The sequence below is a fragment of the Meleagris gallopavo genome, chromosome 2 (assembly GCF_000146605.3).
Source record: "Meleagris gallopavo isolate NT-WF06-2002-E0010 breed Aviagen turkey brand Nicholas breeding stock chromosome 2, Turkey_5.1, whole genome shotgun sequence".
Classification (NCBI taxonomy): domain Eukaryota; kingdom Metazoa; phylum Chordata; class Aves; order Galliformes; family Phasianidae; genus Meleagris; species Meleagris gallopavo.
In genome coordinates, this window is record NC_015012.2 from 80,539,644 (window position 1) to 80,557,010 (window position 17,367).

Below are 17,367 nucleotides of genomic sequence, written 5' to 3' on the forward strand. Positions count from 1 at the left end.
GTTGCATCCCTGCAGGCCCTGACTACATTCCTATATTCTTCCCAAGTTCCAACCAAAGAAGAGATACAGCCAGTGTAAGTAGGACGTAAGCAAAAACTAAGCAATTTTGAAAATGAAGTTCATGAAAATTTCTAATGAACATATATTGTGGTTACCTGTAAAAGCTGGTGATGAGACTTACCAACTCAAGAATAATACTATGACAGTAATGGGCATGGACAGATGTCCATTACTGGTAGGCAGACAAACCAAAGCAACTGAAAGAAAAATTAATTCTGGTTGACTCTAAATGGAAATTTTGATGGTGGTTTTTTTCCACCCAGTAAATGAAATGAGAAAACCCCACAGTTTTTTGTTCTACTTTCAACAAAAGACAACAGAATGATTCATTTTATTCTTGGATTACTTAGTCACTTTTTAAAAGCCTTTACAATCTGGTTTCAGAACACATTCTTTCAAAATGAAAACCTGAAACATTTCCTTTTGAAACCACTGAAATGGAATGGTTTATCTTTTCAGGTGTATACTCTCTCCAAAGGTATTTCCGTGAAGTCTGTCTGAGGATTCAACACCAACTCAGAAATTGTTTCCAAGGGGGCACAACTAGCACAACATAGTTAAGAATACTTTACATAAATCCAGTTTTCAGGGACATTAAACAAGAATTTACCTGTGGTTAGGAATCTGGACTATTCTTGGAGAATTAAAACATCCCCCAAAGGTGTCTTATTTTAATTCACATGTGTTTTATGTATTTTTATCCTGACAAGGACGACAGTGAATTGAAAGGTAATTTGTTCAGCCTTAAATAGAGGTTTATAGTATTAAAGAAAAAATCTCAGTGATAGCTAGAATAATTAGTTCTTACTGGGTCTTCATGTTTACTCATCAGAGTTTGAAGGCTATACTTGATTCGTCTGACTTCAGAGCAGCCATCTGGTTAATGAACTTATTCACCTACATCATCTGCAAAAATGCTTTTTCATGTTCACTTTCTGGTAAAACTTCAACCTGGCTTCTAAAACTAACACTCAACTTAATTAAATATTAGTGACACTCCTCCTTTCCCCACAGAAGCAACTAAAGGATGATGAGCACATGAATACGTGTATGATAAGCTGTGGACTCTCAAAACTTCAGTGCAGAATAGTATTTACCAGAGGTCTTGAAAATGTCACACAGAGAAATCTGGACTATATTCAGAAAATTTTACTATCTTTCTTCCATTTTTTTTTTTTTTTTTCCCAATGGAATGGTAATTACTTCACTTGAAGTCTCAAAGAAGAAGAGAGCATGATACAAACATTTCAATAAATTTTGCAATCAAAATGCTAATTGGGCTATATACAGAAACATCTTCCTTCTTATGAAGTTGTAAAAAAAAAATCCATTCTTAAATAGTCTTTAATTAAGTAGTATGAGTAGACTTCATTTTCTCCAAGTCCAAAGTTAGATACTGTACAACTATGTACTTTGTAAATACCTGATAAACCCAATTAAACACAGACTTATAATAGTTACAGCTGAATGAATTCTTCTGTACAAAGTATTTTTTAAATCAGCACTGAGAGTGATAAGGTAAATAACCCATGGGTCTGCTTGGCCTGGGAAAAAGAAGACTGAGAGGGGATCTGATAAATGTTTATAAATATCTGAACAGAGGTGGGAGGCAAACAGATGAGGCCAGGATCTACTGGGTGGTGTACAGCAATGGGACAAGGAGCAGTGGCTTAAAACTTGAATACAAATGTGCAAAAGACTTTCTTTACGGTAAAGTGACAGAGCCCCGGAAGAGGCTGCCCAGAGAGGTTGTGGAATCTCCTTCTATGGAGATATTCAAGACCCATCTGGACACCCACCTCTGTGACCTACTGCAGGGTACCTGCTTTAGCAGGGGGGTTGAACTCAATGATCTCTTGAGGTGCCTTCCAACCACTGCAATTCAGCAATTCTGTAAAATCATGCCAGAAAATATTACTATAGATATGGGTCTTTTAGTACGAACAGGAGTTCAATAACCCCATTAACCATAACAGACAAATGTTCTGCTTTCACAACATTTGCTATAACATCCCAGTTCTAGAAGACTGAAACAGTGCTATTACTAAAACAAAGAAATAAATTAAAAAAATGCACAGAAAGTGTTAATAATTCTGCAAACAAAACTGAAAAAAAATATGAAAAAAGTAATTCGCCTGAAAAAGAAGTAAACTATGGGATTTATGGGATTTTAAAGAAAGATTGAATATGCCAAAACACGATTCTAATTATTTAACATAGCCACAAAAGAGTTGTTTTGGTTGTAGTATCTCTTCAGAGGCAAAAGCAAGATACTAGGAAAACAGTACTTTGGGCTGTTGACATTCATTTTTAATAAGTCCTGAAAAAATGAGCAGGTACCAGGGATCTGAAGGTGATCTAGAGAGAATAGAGAAGCTGACAGGGGAAATTACAGGCTTGTAGAGCTCTTAGCCTCCTGGATCCTCCCAGAAACATGAGTGAATATCTGTTACAGACTTCAGTAAATATATTAATCAAATAGGGAAATGCAATTAGTGGCAGTTAGAATTACTTCTCTGAAATGACATCCAGACAAATGTGTTGTATATTATTCTAAGAAGTGTATGTGTTCACTTGACAAAAAGAGCTTTACTGCTGCAATTAGATATGCACCCAAGCTCTAGAAATTCATGGCAGTCTAACTATTAATTAGATTGTGGTATAGGACCTCAATCATAACAATGAATTAACCATCAGACTTACAATTAAAGGTACAGACAGCTTGTTGCTGCAGGAACTGTTTGTTGCCTCAGCATTGTTCACCTGTTTCACTAAACAATGTACATGCTTGCTTCATAATAAAAGGAAATGCAGAAAGAGAATGCATAACCTCATTTCTGAGGCGGTGTGTGCAGATTACGCATACATTGAATTAAAAAAAAATGAGTTAACAAGAGTCTGGCTGAATAGAACCTTGTGCTGTCTGTTGGAAGGACAAGAGCAACTTGATCTTTTCATTCAATTCAAGCAGCTGATCTCAGAGAAATTTAAAATCACATTAGTAACTCAAAAAAACATTTTTACACTGTCTTCCACGGAAGTTCACACACAAAACAGCTTTTCATAATGTAGGTTTAAAGAACTGTAACAAGAACAACTTCTGATGCAAGTCAGTTCTTCAGAGAGAAAGCCACATTATCATATAACTGGAAGCTGAAGAGAAAAGAATGAAAAATTGAAATAATTTTAAGCTTCTTTTATTGGGAAGGTTAGAGAAAGATATCATTGAGTATGTGAACTTTGTACAAAAGGAAGTTCTATTTTCAGCATGTTACGGTACTTAGTAATGATGTAAGGCCATAAGTCTATAGTCTGAATTGTAAAAGATAACTGTGTTCACTGACCAGCCCTTGAAACTGTGAAAATAATGCAACATCACTTCAAACTCTGGGAAACTAAACTACAGCGCGTCCTTTTTTTGTGATTCAGTTCTTGGGAGATTTGAGGAACCTTGTTTTGACAATCCTTGTAAGACCCACATCAGTGTTGGCAACTGAAAGGGAACAGCTATCCCAGCTGTACTGTTATCTTTACCTTCTGAATTGCCATTTTACTTAAAAGCCATTTTAAACCACTTCACACTTAATCCTTTTGCGGAGGGAAGGGCCACTCTTAATATATACCATGCTGACGTGTAGATTATATCAATTTAGCAGTGTGGATTTAAAGCTCTTTCCAATACGGAAGGAAAGCAGTTGTTTCTTTTTCAAACTAATACTTTTACCCAACCCCAAACTGCTTCTGCACCTTAAAGTTCTCTACTAAATAGTTAGAAGCCCATTATTTCTAAATATCAATGTACTTATCAGTCATCAAACATAAGAAAGGCATTGTTCATAATCACAGGAATTTATGGCTGGAGAAGTCCGGTGTTTCCTATGAACAGCCAAGCACTCAGTGATCAGTTAGTTGAGAATGAAAACATTAGGCATATAGAAATATTTGTATCACACTCATAAAAATGAAACACTTCTATAAAATATGGAGAACAGCAGGGCCTGCATTTGCAACAAGCACTGTAGAATGCTTAATCACCTTGGAGAGCTGAGTCTTCATCTGTGTTTATATTTAAAGACTCTACACAGATCAGCTCCAGCCCATGTTTCTGACTGTCCTTCACAGAATTTTTAGAAGAAATAAAGAAGTTCAAGGAAAGCACCAGAAGCTGTTTTTGCCTCCTTAAGAAATCTGGCCCTAATACCATTTCTTTCCTCCACTCAAGTGTCCTAGATGCCATACATGCATGCTTTGTGCTGTCTTTTTTGCATTACCTGATTCGAAGTCTAGGAGACATAGGGAACTGTAGAGGAAAGACTACTCACATAGGGATATCAGACCAGTCCCTTCCCTCGTAAATTGTTTGCTCCATAAAAAAATACAAAAGGTACATAAAGCAACGTACATAGACAGAAAAAGTGGATGCAAACTGATCAGAATTCTTCAATCATTTATACTGACAGTAAAAGGTAATGCCTACTCTACTATCTCTTTCCCAGGTTCTAAGAACTCAAGAGCAGTTCTTCTAAGAACACAAGTTCACTCATGTAGCAGGAAACATACGGTGAATATCAGCGTATGTTAATCACAGTGGTAATTATTACTTGCTAACTTTCTATCCATTTTTGTTCTAAATTCAATAGAAAGTTATCATTACCAGTCTGCTGTCCAACACAATTAACACAAGAAAACTAAGACTCAAACTTGCTCAGAAACATGAATGTTGACCGAATTCCTGAAAAGCCTCAGCATCATTCATATATCATTCATTTTAGAAGAGACATTGCAAAACAATTGCATTAGTGAAAATGTTTCAACTAGAAGTGGGACAGTATATCTATGTTTTGCTCATTTGTAATGGTTTGAAATGGTTGCCTGACACTTTCTAGTTAATTTTGAAGCTGGCTTCATGCTGGCACCCTCAAACTCCAATTTATGCCACATATCAGATGTATTAAGGATCAGCATTCTTCTGCTGAATAGAGTACCAGAGTCATCTCTGAATAGTGTACCAGATGAGGAGGATCATGTACTGTTTCCACTTCAGGCTGAATATTTGTGCAGCACTTATAACAGCCTGTTAAAAGACTCATGGATGCCAACTTCTCAGCGTTTCCCTCTCAGTCTGCTAAATTGGTACTAAATCTTTTGACTATCTCTGGATTATTCCCTGATACGACCAATTTAGGCAGTGATTTCATTAAAATAATCATTACTAAAGTAAATACCACCTAAATGAGTGTGCAGCTGGTGAAACACAATGCAAGGCAATCTGCTTCAGTTCCACCTCTTTGTACATGCTTGTACAAAGAATAATGAATATGTACACAAACCTAAAATACAATAGAACTCAAACATTTTACTTACTAGTTTATAATCCTAATGGAAAAAAAAAATCCAATAAAATGAAAAGAAATTGTTCTGCTTTTTGAGATTTCCTCACACATTCTCTGAGTATAAAATGGTGTATTCATTCCAACCTCAGAAATGGAGAGTGCAGCAATCCTTATCACACTTACTGCAGATAGAATATGTATTAATGTGAAAATAATATTCCAAAAATGCAACTCTGAAAACTTTAACATGCTGCCACATAGCACCAAACAGTTGTTGCCGCTGATGTTTATAATTCACATAATTAAAATTGGACTCAGAATCTTCACAAACCCTGCAAAAGGCATTGCTCTTTCACTCCCTCTTCTTCGTATTTTGCATCTTGTTTCAAATGAATTCAAATGTTTCAGAGCCTTTAATTAACAGTTACAGGTGGTTTTTAAAGCATGCATTTTCAAATGTGTTTTCCACGATGTTAATGGCTCCATTCTTACATATACACATGAACAATAGACAGACTAAGGAATGTCTTAATGCAGCAAGTAATTTGTTATGTCATAAACGTAAGAACACTGCCTGAAATAGTTATACAGCTTTATGAATAGCAAAACTGTATTTAAAAGCTGAAGTAGCACAGATAACATAAGGCACATCATCAGTTGCACGACTCTATGAATTCTTGCTAGAAGGGGAGTCATACATATATATAATATGAACATACAATATACATACTTATATATTATTAGGAAAAATCAGTTTTCATTAATGGCACGAAGAGTGATTTCTGATGGAACTTGCCAGTTGTTAAACTATGTATCTCATCTTTAATTTACTTAGCAGTAAAATAACATGACTGCTATTTAATTAGATGCTCCACTTCTTGTTCTCTTCAATCCTTGCTTGTCAGACTGTGAGTATTCCTTTGGGACTTTAGCTAGGCTTGTAGTTTTCTGTGTATAAAAAATTTGTTCAGAAGTTTAAATGTTCAAATCTAATACAGTGATCTATCTCAGCAGTAAAAGATGTACAACATGCCCATCAATAGATGTTAAAAAAAAAAACAAAACAACCCACAGGAGTGGAAGTGTAATGCAAATGAAGAGACTGCAATTCACCTTTTCTTTAAACTGACAAATTCTTCCTGAAGAGGTCAGAATATAGGAAGGAAAGTACAACAGTTTAATATGACCCATCATACCGTAATGACAACTGCATTCCTGTTAAACTACTGAATTATTGCTAAATCATAATTTATCAAGGCAATTAGTACAAACTAAACATAGTTAAATTTTCTTCTGGGTCCATAAATTAAGTGCAATGAGCCCTTTCACAAGCCTTTATCTAACAAAAAAGCCTCTTAAAATGAAGTTATGGACAAAGACTTCATTCACACATCTTGTCTTTTCACTCTCAGGAAAGAACATTTCCTGGGCATCTGATTGTCTCATTTGATTATGCAAAGAATGGAGACATTTTAAGTTATGCACTTTCATGCATTTCTATCTCAGACATTTCTGCTGAGCAGTATGGTACCTAAGCATCAGTTCATGTTAGATATTATCCAGCACAGGGCAAAAATACAGTCTGCCAGAATGAATATGACAGCTTTCAGTCTCCATGTATAAAAAAGACAGAAGTAGAAGCAAACTTTACAGCCTTAAAAATAATACTGGAGTTGATGTCACTGTATTATGTAGTTCTCTTTTCCTCTCCCACAGCAATATCTAGAAATTGTTTGGGAGGTAAAGGAAATCTTTGCAGAAATTGTCCAATATCCATATAAGTGTATGAAATACTGATGTGAATTCTTTAATTTTGGTTTCTTTGTAAAAATAAATAAAGGCATTTATGTGGAAAACTTCAGATCTATCAACCTGCTCCCTTATATAGAAACAAATTTCTTGCTCTTGGGAGCACCAATAGATTTTTATCATTTCCTTTATGACTTTGCTATTCTATTTTGGTAGACGCTCAATTTGATTTCTGATGCAGCATGCTAACTTTTCCTGAGTCTCAGATCCAACAGCACATGTTGCGAGCACTTTCATAAGTAAATTGAGTTTACCATAATATTGAAGGAATATTTTAATACCTAGTAAAAAAAAACAGCATCAGATAAAGAACATGCTCATACCAAGACTTCTGCATGACTGCAAATTAATAGCTCCTAGAAATCTTCTATAACCTAAAAGCAGAAAAAAAGGGCTATGTGAATAAAGACTAAATGCCTCACAATCTTTGGATTTGCATAGGCTAGAAGAAATAGAATACGTAAAGGAAAAGGTAATTGAATATGTAATTTCATAATAAGTTCAAAGACAAAATTTAAAAATACCTAAGCATTTTTTCTTCTAATAAAATATGGTTTTATGAGACCAAAGTCTGAAACCATAACATGAAGAGGCAGCAGTGCTTATTTGTCAATGAAGCTAGAAGTATATTAGTAACTATAGTATAATGGATGTGGAATACTGTGAACTAAGCTCAATATGAATTGAAAAGAGAAAATTGAAAGGGCTGTGATATTCTATGGTGTAATTAGAAAATTAATGATTCTATTTGACTCCAGGATCTCATGCTTCGTTTTGTTTCTGTATCCAAGGAGATTTATCTTTCTTGATCTGGATGCCCTTTGCAGCTATGTTTCTACTCCTTCTCTTTCAGAATCTTTGAATTTAGAAATGAGTGGTGGTCTTTTATCTTGTTAGTGACAAGTTTATAGGTGCCATTATTATCTGAGTCTTCCATGACTTTTTCTGTTACAACTTTTCAGCTCTTTTCTCCGAGTGCCTCTCTGCACACTAGAAAACAGGTTATTGGAGACAAGTTAACAGGTTAATGTGACCTGGAACATTTTGTCACTTTCAGTTTGAGGAATGTAGCTGCTCTGTAAGAATTATGTTGGACTGTGTAAGAAGTCTGGATACAAGATGTACTAGAATATGGAAGGTCCACGCCTGTAATTTTACAACTTCACCCAGCGACTCGCAGAACGGATACATCTAAAAGACACATAACTGAAGGAAGGTAATGTTTATACCTACGTAGTAATTTTTAATGATGCCGTAAATAGAAGTTAGTTAAAATATTAAGAAAACCAGTCATAACAAAAATTGTACAGAACACAAAACATGAGAGACAACGAATAAAAGCAGTAAGATACAGAATCACAGAATTCCAGGGTTGGAAGGCATCTCTGAAAATCATCTAATCTAGCCTGCTAAAAGGGATTCCCTACAGTACTTATAATGTAATGATGGAGTAGTGCCAATAATAATGTTCAAGCTTGCTAGAATGCTTTTTGCTTCAGCCAATTCAAAGGTAGGCTAAGCAAGTTTAAACATTAATGACATTTCAGTTAGCATATTGGATGTTTTGGATAAAGAAGATCAGGATGTAGTGAAAATAAGTAGTGGTAAGTGGCATAAAAAATAAGAATATGTGGAAATGAGACTCAAACTTCAAAACTTAATTCTGGTGTATTTTGAAATAAAAAGAAGAGAATAACTGCATTTGATACCTCCTCAGGAATGTACACGTCTCAAAAATAGGAAATTATTTAAACTAGCAGGTGTCATTGTTCTTTTAGATCTCCATCTAAATGAGGAGAAAACTCTTCAGTTTACATTTTAAATCCCCATGTCACTTGCAGATATCATTCCAGCAGCAATGGCTCACATTGGGTAACTGCAAATCCAGCTAAGAAAAGAAGTGATTGCAGATGGACAGAATTAGAACTGGCTTCAAATTTGCCATGATATCTATCTTTTATGCTGTTACACAAGATAACAAGTTCTACAAGCAAAAAGGGGCAACTATACTAATGTTAAAATGTTACTGCATTCTACATCCCATTTCCCATAACTTACGTTGTTTTTCAGTTGAGAAATTTGTGATCTTGGTAGCTGCATTAAATATGCCTGTTTGGGAGCATCTAAAACATAGAAACAGAAGTTTCTAAAACATTTTCACAATCTTCTCTCCCAAAATGGTCATTAGTCACAGGATGGATTAACATTTTAAATGCCCAATCAACATGGCTCATTTGATTTTCTCTCCAGAGATAAGGTTTCCTGAGAGCTGGAACAAAAGAAATGACACATTCGAAAGTTACATAGCACTATTTTTTCCATTTGACATCTGAATTGTTCTGCTATTTCTTTGTGCAGGAAAGATGGTCTTTCTTCATAAGCCTTGAGCTTCTAAAGGGAATAATCATAGAATCACAGAGTTGTTATAGTTGGGAGGGAACTCTGAGACCATCTAGCCCAATTCCCCTGCAATGAACAGGGACACCACAGCTCAATCAGACTGCCCAAGGCCTGATCCAGCCTCACCTTCAAAGTCTCAAGGGACAGGGCATCAACCATGCACTAGGTAACCTGTTCCAGTGCCTTACCACCCTCACTGTGAAAGACTTCTTCCTTATATCAGAATAAGGAGGATACTTATTTACTACATTGATGTAATCTTCCTTCACAGAATACCTTTTACTCACCTTTTTAGTCCAAGGACAGGAGTGTTTATTTTAAACTGTGCAGACTCCGAAAGGAAGAATTACAGCACATTCATGAGCTTCTTTGAAAGTTACCATTATCATTCTCAGTTTCTGAAATAAATCAAGCTCTTACTGTAACTACCTGATAATTTCTCACTGGCAACACAAGCATTTGTAATGTGCCAAATGAGCCACTCTAAATTAAAATCCACAAGAGAAAATACACAGGCTTTTCGTCTATACCTGCTTCGCTCAGGTGTCTGCTCTCTTTTAAAAAGTTGTAAGAGTTGTATGGAACAAAAGAAGAGGGAGAGGAAATAAAGTGTAGGGAAGAGCGAGACAACAGCATAGGTTTATATTTCATGCTGATTTTAAGATACATACAGATATGAAAAATCTTAAAGACTGTGCTTGTTGGCTGCTGACAAAGTATTAGTTTTTTAAGAAGAAAACTAAAAACAAAACAAAAAAACACCATATCAGAAAATCTTAGTGGACATTATCAAGTCCCCTACTTACACACTGCACACATATAACACAGGCACTTTCAGGCTGTCTGAAACCAGCCTGATCTAGAAGGATGCTCTGCTGACAAGAATTTAACAACTTTTTTTTGGCCTTAACTTCAATACATGGCATTTTTGGAAGAAGCACCTGCCTGCTGACATTCAAATTGAAAGAGCCAACTCATTTTTTTGCAGGGTGTAACACGCAAGCAGGCAGAAGATGGTTTGGGGGAATTTGCTCTGTCACTGGATGCAAACCAACAGCCTGGTAGTTCACATGCATTAGCAGATGGCCAAATACCCTTTTCTACATATTACATGATGAAAAGTCAAGCCAATCCATTAAAGCAGGACTTTATCAGACTGGGAGGCAATAAGTGGTTTAAATGCTACTAACATCTTTAGAAGTGACACTAAAGATGCATGAATACTTACACTACTCAAAGAGAAAGACCGCACTTGAGCCTTATTTTCTAGTATCTTCCATTTTTTACACATTAGCTCCAACTGCAGCACTGCAGGGTGTGCAGTGGGTTCTGTATGACTAAGTGCATTTACATCCTCTCACCAACTGTAACTGGTCTAGTTAGGCCTCAGTAGCCACAAACAGGAAGCAACCAACAGACTCCTCCAAACAAAATGAAACTTTTTTTTTTTAATGAAAAACTGTGCAAGCATCACATTCATGCGGTGTTTGGTTCAGCAAGGTAACAACATCCAAATTCAGCTGTTATTAACTCTATAGTCTTCTTTCTACCCACTGGTAGAAGTCACAAGATAAGTCACCAGCTGATACGCTTGAAAGCATTATTTCATGGGTAAATCACAGACAACACACAGGACACCTCACTGGGACATTGCAAACTAAGATTAATTTAGGAAACATGCCAAAATCCCATAGTAGCTCTGCTTTGAAAGCAGAAACATTGCAAACAAGCAAATCACATAAAGCATCAAGCTGAGATTTTACCAGAAACATTTTTCAGGCCCCTCTCTGTGCACTGGCACTTCCTTGCCTGGACAAGTTTACAGATAGCTCCTCTGTGAGTAAGCCTGCATCACTCTTTACATTTATTCTTTGGTATTCCTATCCTAAAAAAATTATGTCTGCCAAACAGGCTGATCTCTTAACTATGCTGCGAAGAATTTTTCATAATGCAGAATGAAATGTTTAAAATGTATAATATGTAGTGACTTCTATTATTGAAATTATATAGGTGAATGAGGATTAGATATATTTGAAAAAAAAGAACTTCCAGTCTACACAAACATTAAAAGTTATAATAAATAATATCAGATTTCTTTCCTCCCTGGCAATATATACAGTTAAGAGGTTTATTAAAAATATCAAAGTCAATCTAAGGTTTTAAACGAATAAGTAGTAAGCATTTCAGAACTGTCCTGCCATGTTACTAATTTCATTAGTTTGCTTTGCAAAGCACAAATCAAAACAGAGACAACGTATTTTAAACCTAATACTAGGCAAAAGTTTGGAGAAGTAATTTCAGTACATATGAGAGACTCCAGAGACACTTTCAGACCTACCAAGAAAGGAAGACAACACTGCCTCAAAAATAGGAAACGTGCTATTAAAAAAAGTCAAGACCAGGAAAATTAATGATTTTTTTTAATTATTTCTTTTCTTTTTAAGAAATAAACACATGACTTGATGAATTACTGTAGAATACAGAACACACAAAATCAAACCAGAAAACCGATGTGTGCTTTGAGATTTTTCTAGCTCTTCATCTCACAAAGTATATATGGAAATGACAGCAGAATAATATCCACAGTAAGCAGAACTTTTCAAATCCACAGAAACAATTTTCAGTGCTGTAACTCAGCAGTGATCACAAATTCCATTATGAACTCCATTTTAATATCCAAGCTATTTCAAATTACATTGAAATATAAGGTAGTGCTTATATGTGCTATGTTTGGAAACTTTTAGGGAGGTGTTCCAGGCCACATAATTGGAAGTCATCTTAAAGCCAAAATAATAATTTGGCACTAGCTCTGATCCCTAGAGGTGGCTTACATTCAAAGAACAAAAATAAAATGGTATATAGTGCAAAGTTACTCTGAGATTCTCAGGAGTATTAACTTCAATCAAGTTTGCTTCCTTTGGTGTTCACTAAAAACTTTCCAACATTGGATGATAGCGACTGTCTGAACAGCATTTTTATATGGGAGAAAAATGCATGGCAAAAAGGTTTATTTGTTGCCACTGTTAAATTAGATAAATAACATCATCCCATTCGATCAGCCACACAATGATTCAACAGAGATCAATGTGATTACTTCCCCAAAATGTTTTGAATAGATACAGAGTTAAAAATTAGTGACAAAAATACAAACTAGATTGAATAATTAAATAAGCAAGTGTGAAAGAATAACAAACTCTCCACATAGGTACAAAAAAGGCTGATGTAACGAAATACATGGGTTGTAAAATGCAAGTATTTATTTTTAATCCTTTTATACCTTAGACTAATTGTACATTTTCTGAAAAGCAATGAATATGGTCACATAATGCTTGGGCTGTCCTGCGTCAGGCAATAATGACATTAGTTCAGAGAAGCAAACTACTATCTGTCTTCTCAGCAGAAGAAAGACGTTCCATAAACACATCTTTCCCAAAACAAGGAGCTCATGCTTCAAACGAACACACAAACAAACAAACCCCCAACTCTCTACAACCAGGTAGTGAGAGGATTAGGTTTAAAGGTTTCTAAAGTATGTTGTTTAAATTAATCCATAAATAGGTGGTATATACATGTTTTAATTGAAAAAGCTCTTCTCTTTTTGGTATTGGAACCATCATAAATAGGTATTTGAAGAAAATCACCATTCCAGATGAACAGCAAGTTATTATGATAAAAAAAAAAATTAATTTGGTCCATCTTACTGCTTACTTAATCCTTTCCTTCAGTAAAGCTTTCTTTTCATCTTTTTTCAAGGATTTTCAAATGTAAAGCATCATTGAAATGATACGTATCAAGGAGCTATTTCAGTCTAGCTCTACCAGCATGAAAAGATTTAATCAGTTCAAAATCCTTCAGAAGAAATCATTAGATTGGCAGAATTTCTAGGTTAGGAAATGGAGGCAGAGTTTGATGGGCAGTTTTTTCATTTGCTTTACAATGAAAACTTTTTTCTTGGAAACAGAAAAAAAATCAGAAAGATTACCTTAAAAAGAATCAGCATACTAGAGAACACTATTTTAACTTACTTCACTTTATAAAGAAACTTAAAGAAAGTTGTAGTAACAAAAACAAACAAAAAACCCAAATTAATTAATAGGCCATAACAGATGAAGAGAAAAGTTGATATTGATGATACAGTTTGCAAAATGCTGCCTTGAAGCAATGGCATAATCTATCCATGCCTGAGCTCTGCTGAAAAGGTTCTACAGGACACAATGAACACTGCAGTGTATATGGACCAAACGTAACTACCATAGTGAAGGGGCTGCACACCCAGGAACACATATCACAGGGGGAACTTGTTAACCTCTTAGTCACAAGGCACTGCTGAGTTTTGGGACAGTTCCAGACAAATGCAGAAGAACACAAGAAGAACAGATAGCTCAGGGCCTACAACAAGTGATTCTGCAGAAAAGAGCTGAGGAATCTGGACTTGCTCAGTCTGGCAGAAAGGATGCGAAAGTGTGATCTAATCACAGCCAGCAGCTACTTGAAATTAGAAAGACTGTGAAGCCAAACTGCTCCTGGCAGTACCAGATGATATAATAAGGGAAGAATAATGATCTCTAATCGTGGCTTGTCAGTTTCTGGCTGGACACTCCCAGGACAATAGTCAAGCCTGGAAGATGTCGTCCAGAGAGATGGTGGAACCTCAGCCCTAGGAATTTTCAAGACCTGGCTAAACAAATTCATGGCTGTCATGCTCCAGTTTCAGGGATACTTGTGCTTTGGGTCCTTTTTGGACCCCCAAAAGCTTCTTCCAGCTCACACTTCCATGATTCTACTATTACAATACTGTTTTACCTAACCACGCTTTTTCTATATTATTTTTCTGTCATTGAAATTAGAGGTCATTTCCTTCAGTGTTTTATACCTATTCTTCTGTCAGAGAGACTTTAATGCAAAGAAACTTGTGATTCTTAAGTGAAAACTCTGAACTGATAAGAACATGATACATTTTTCATAAAATTTCTCTTAGTGTATATCAATCAAGGGACTAAACTATTGCATATTAGAAGAACTGCCTTAAAGGTCTTTAAGGAGCAGCTTAAGTGTAAAAGTGAAGAGAAGTATTTATGTTTAATGCAAGAGAGAAGCAGAAGCCAGATTCATACCGGATAGGTAGTTGTATTATCCTTCATTTTACATGGATATCACATGGGCAAAACTGTACCTGTCAAGGCAGGAGAAAATGATTTTGCAATAATCACAATGCAACACAGCGAGGGAGGGAGACAGAGGTGTCTTGGAGGTCACAGGGAGGTGATATGCAACATTTGTCATAGTCTGGCAACAAGTTGCTACGGAGTCAGAAACACCATTCAGGCTGCTAGCAAACACTAGTTTTTAAGGTTTCCCATATGTATATATATATACACACGCGCGCACACACACACACACAAAGAAAGAAGGTACTGGACAACTTTTTAAGTAAGTCTGAAATGGAAAAACAAAAAAAAAAACGACATTCAACTCAATTTTTAGTTAGAGAATACTGGGCAAGATGTGGTGAATGTGATGGGAGCCTGACATTTATTTGTACAAGAGAAGATGGACCTGGAGCAGAACTGTGTCTCATCTGCACAGAGATAACAACTGTGCGTGTTCAAGAAAATACTGAGGACCTATGTGAGAGGGATTTTTCAACAACAGATAAAAATCATCAGAAAAACTAGTTCTGAGCTAATCAGAACTACAGATCTCTACTGCAAAGAATTAGGGTCCAAGATTTTTTTTTTTTCCTGGGTGCCTCCTTCTAATCCATTGCTGGCTTCTGAAAACTGACTGCCACTGCACACACTGTATTTAAACTACAGATATCCAGATGTGGAAGTTGGTACTCACAGGCAGGAGTTACATACCGATCTGAGATTTGGGCTTCAAGTTGGCACAGAGTGATAGAGATGAAAAAAGCCCACCAACACAGAACAGTGTGTTTTATTACTGTTTTTCTTTTTTCTTCCCCCTCCCTCCCTCCCCCCATGAGAGAGATCTTTGAAGAAATTCAGACATTGAATGTTGATGAATATGAGAAAATAGTGTTGTCACAATGGTTTCACTTCAACTGAGGCCGGTTGGGGGCACCAAATACTTTTTATTTCTCTGTCACTGTGTTGTGCTTTCTGTCATTGGGTAACCATGACATTCAAGATCCCTGAAAAATACAAAAAGGCAACTGTGTGGGAATATGTAGAAAACTGTTTAAAGCTACCATGCCAGCCGGACTGCAGTATAACTCTAGACTGACAGGGCTGGGTGTAATAGGCTTGGTCCTGATCATATTTACACCTATGTGAACCAACAGTGACAATAACGAAGAGAAAGCCTTTGCATCACTGTTACCACTTTCAATATAAATAAATTGAAACTATCATTAAAAAGTACTGAAAAGGGGGCATTTTCTAGCTTAATTCTTGTCTCTCACCTATGAACATTACTTGTATATGTATGGAAGTGGTCTTGTACATGACAATACATTACATCCAAACAGTGTCTTATAAATACAAATGGTCTCTGAAACAGAAGCTAAACTAAACCACTGCTAAATTAGTTCATACAGAAATACCATAGAAATATATTAATTATCATATTTGAACAGATTACAGTGAGAACAGATTTATAAATGCCATTAATAATCCCCTGGTTTTATAAAGTCATTCTTCTCCTCTACAGCAAAGAATTTCTCATGCTCAGCAGTGTCTAGAGATGCTCAAGGCAACAATGGCAAATACAAAGTAAAATGCTTTCACTGTCAAACTAAAATTAAAGTCACTACTGTTTTCAAATAATTGTATGAATAGCTAGGACAAATGGATACATTTCATTGAAAAGAAGATTAATGTGCACTTGAAATAGAATAATGGGTATAAGCAGAAATTAAAGTGGTCTATGAAGATACAAGACTCTAAACACAACATTCTTAATCTAATCTGAGAAAATGAATAATCTCCAGACCCCTACATTCCTCTTAATGAATCTATTTACATATAATTAAAATTATTCATCCTCCTTCAAGTCTAATCTTTCTCAGATGACATATTAGCAATTTAAACTCTTTGATTTGCAATTTGTTTTTAAGAAATTTTTTCACAATGATGGAGCAATATTCCCTTTAATGTTACTGAATACCAGATCCTTAATTTGCAGATTACCTCATACTCCACATAAAGTGCAGATCATCAATATTAAGCTCACATTTTTGTTCATTTTCTTTGATGGTGTGAAAAATAGTCTTGGCACATATTAATCAAGCTCTCTTTCCTTGCAGACAGATCAGACAAGTTTTTGCTTGCACATCTTATTTCTTCTGTGGGGGAAAGAGGTTCAGTGAATTGATCCTTTTTTCTAAGGGGCCACCAATACACACTGTGAATGCTGTTGAGAGCACTGTACTCCGGATGAATGAAAAGGGAAGGGGCAAGAGGTACCAAGAAGAAAAAATACTTAACATCACAGGCTTCACCTCTAGTGCTGGAGTTGCTGGAGATAACCTGAAGTGCACATGGTAGGATGCATCAGTGCTCAAAACCAGAGCTGACCTAGGCATTTCTCTGATTGTGGGGTGACCCAACAGAGACTGGGGAGACCCAAGCCAGGGGACTCCATCTGCACTATTTGTTACTAGTTCTGCCTTTTAACCATGGATACAAGGGGGGCTCAGTAACAGAAAAGCAATGTTGTTTTACCATATCCACACCAGGAGAAAAAACACTCATGCCACCTTTATTAGTGAAATAAGAGTGAAAGAAAAACACAGATGTAATGT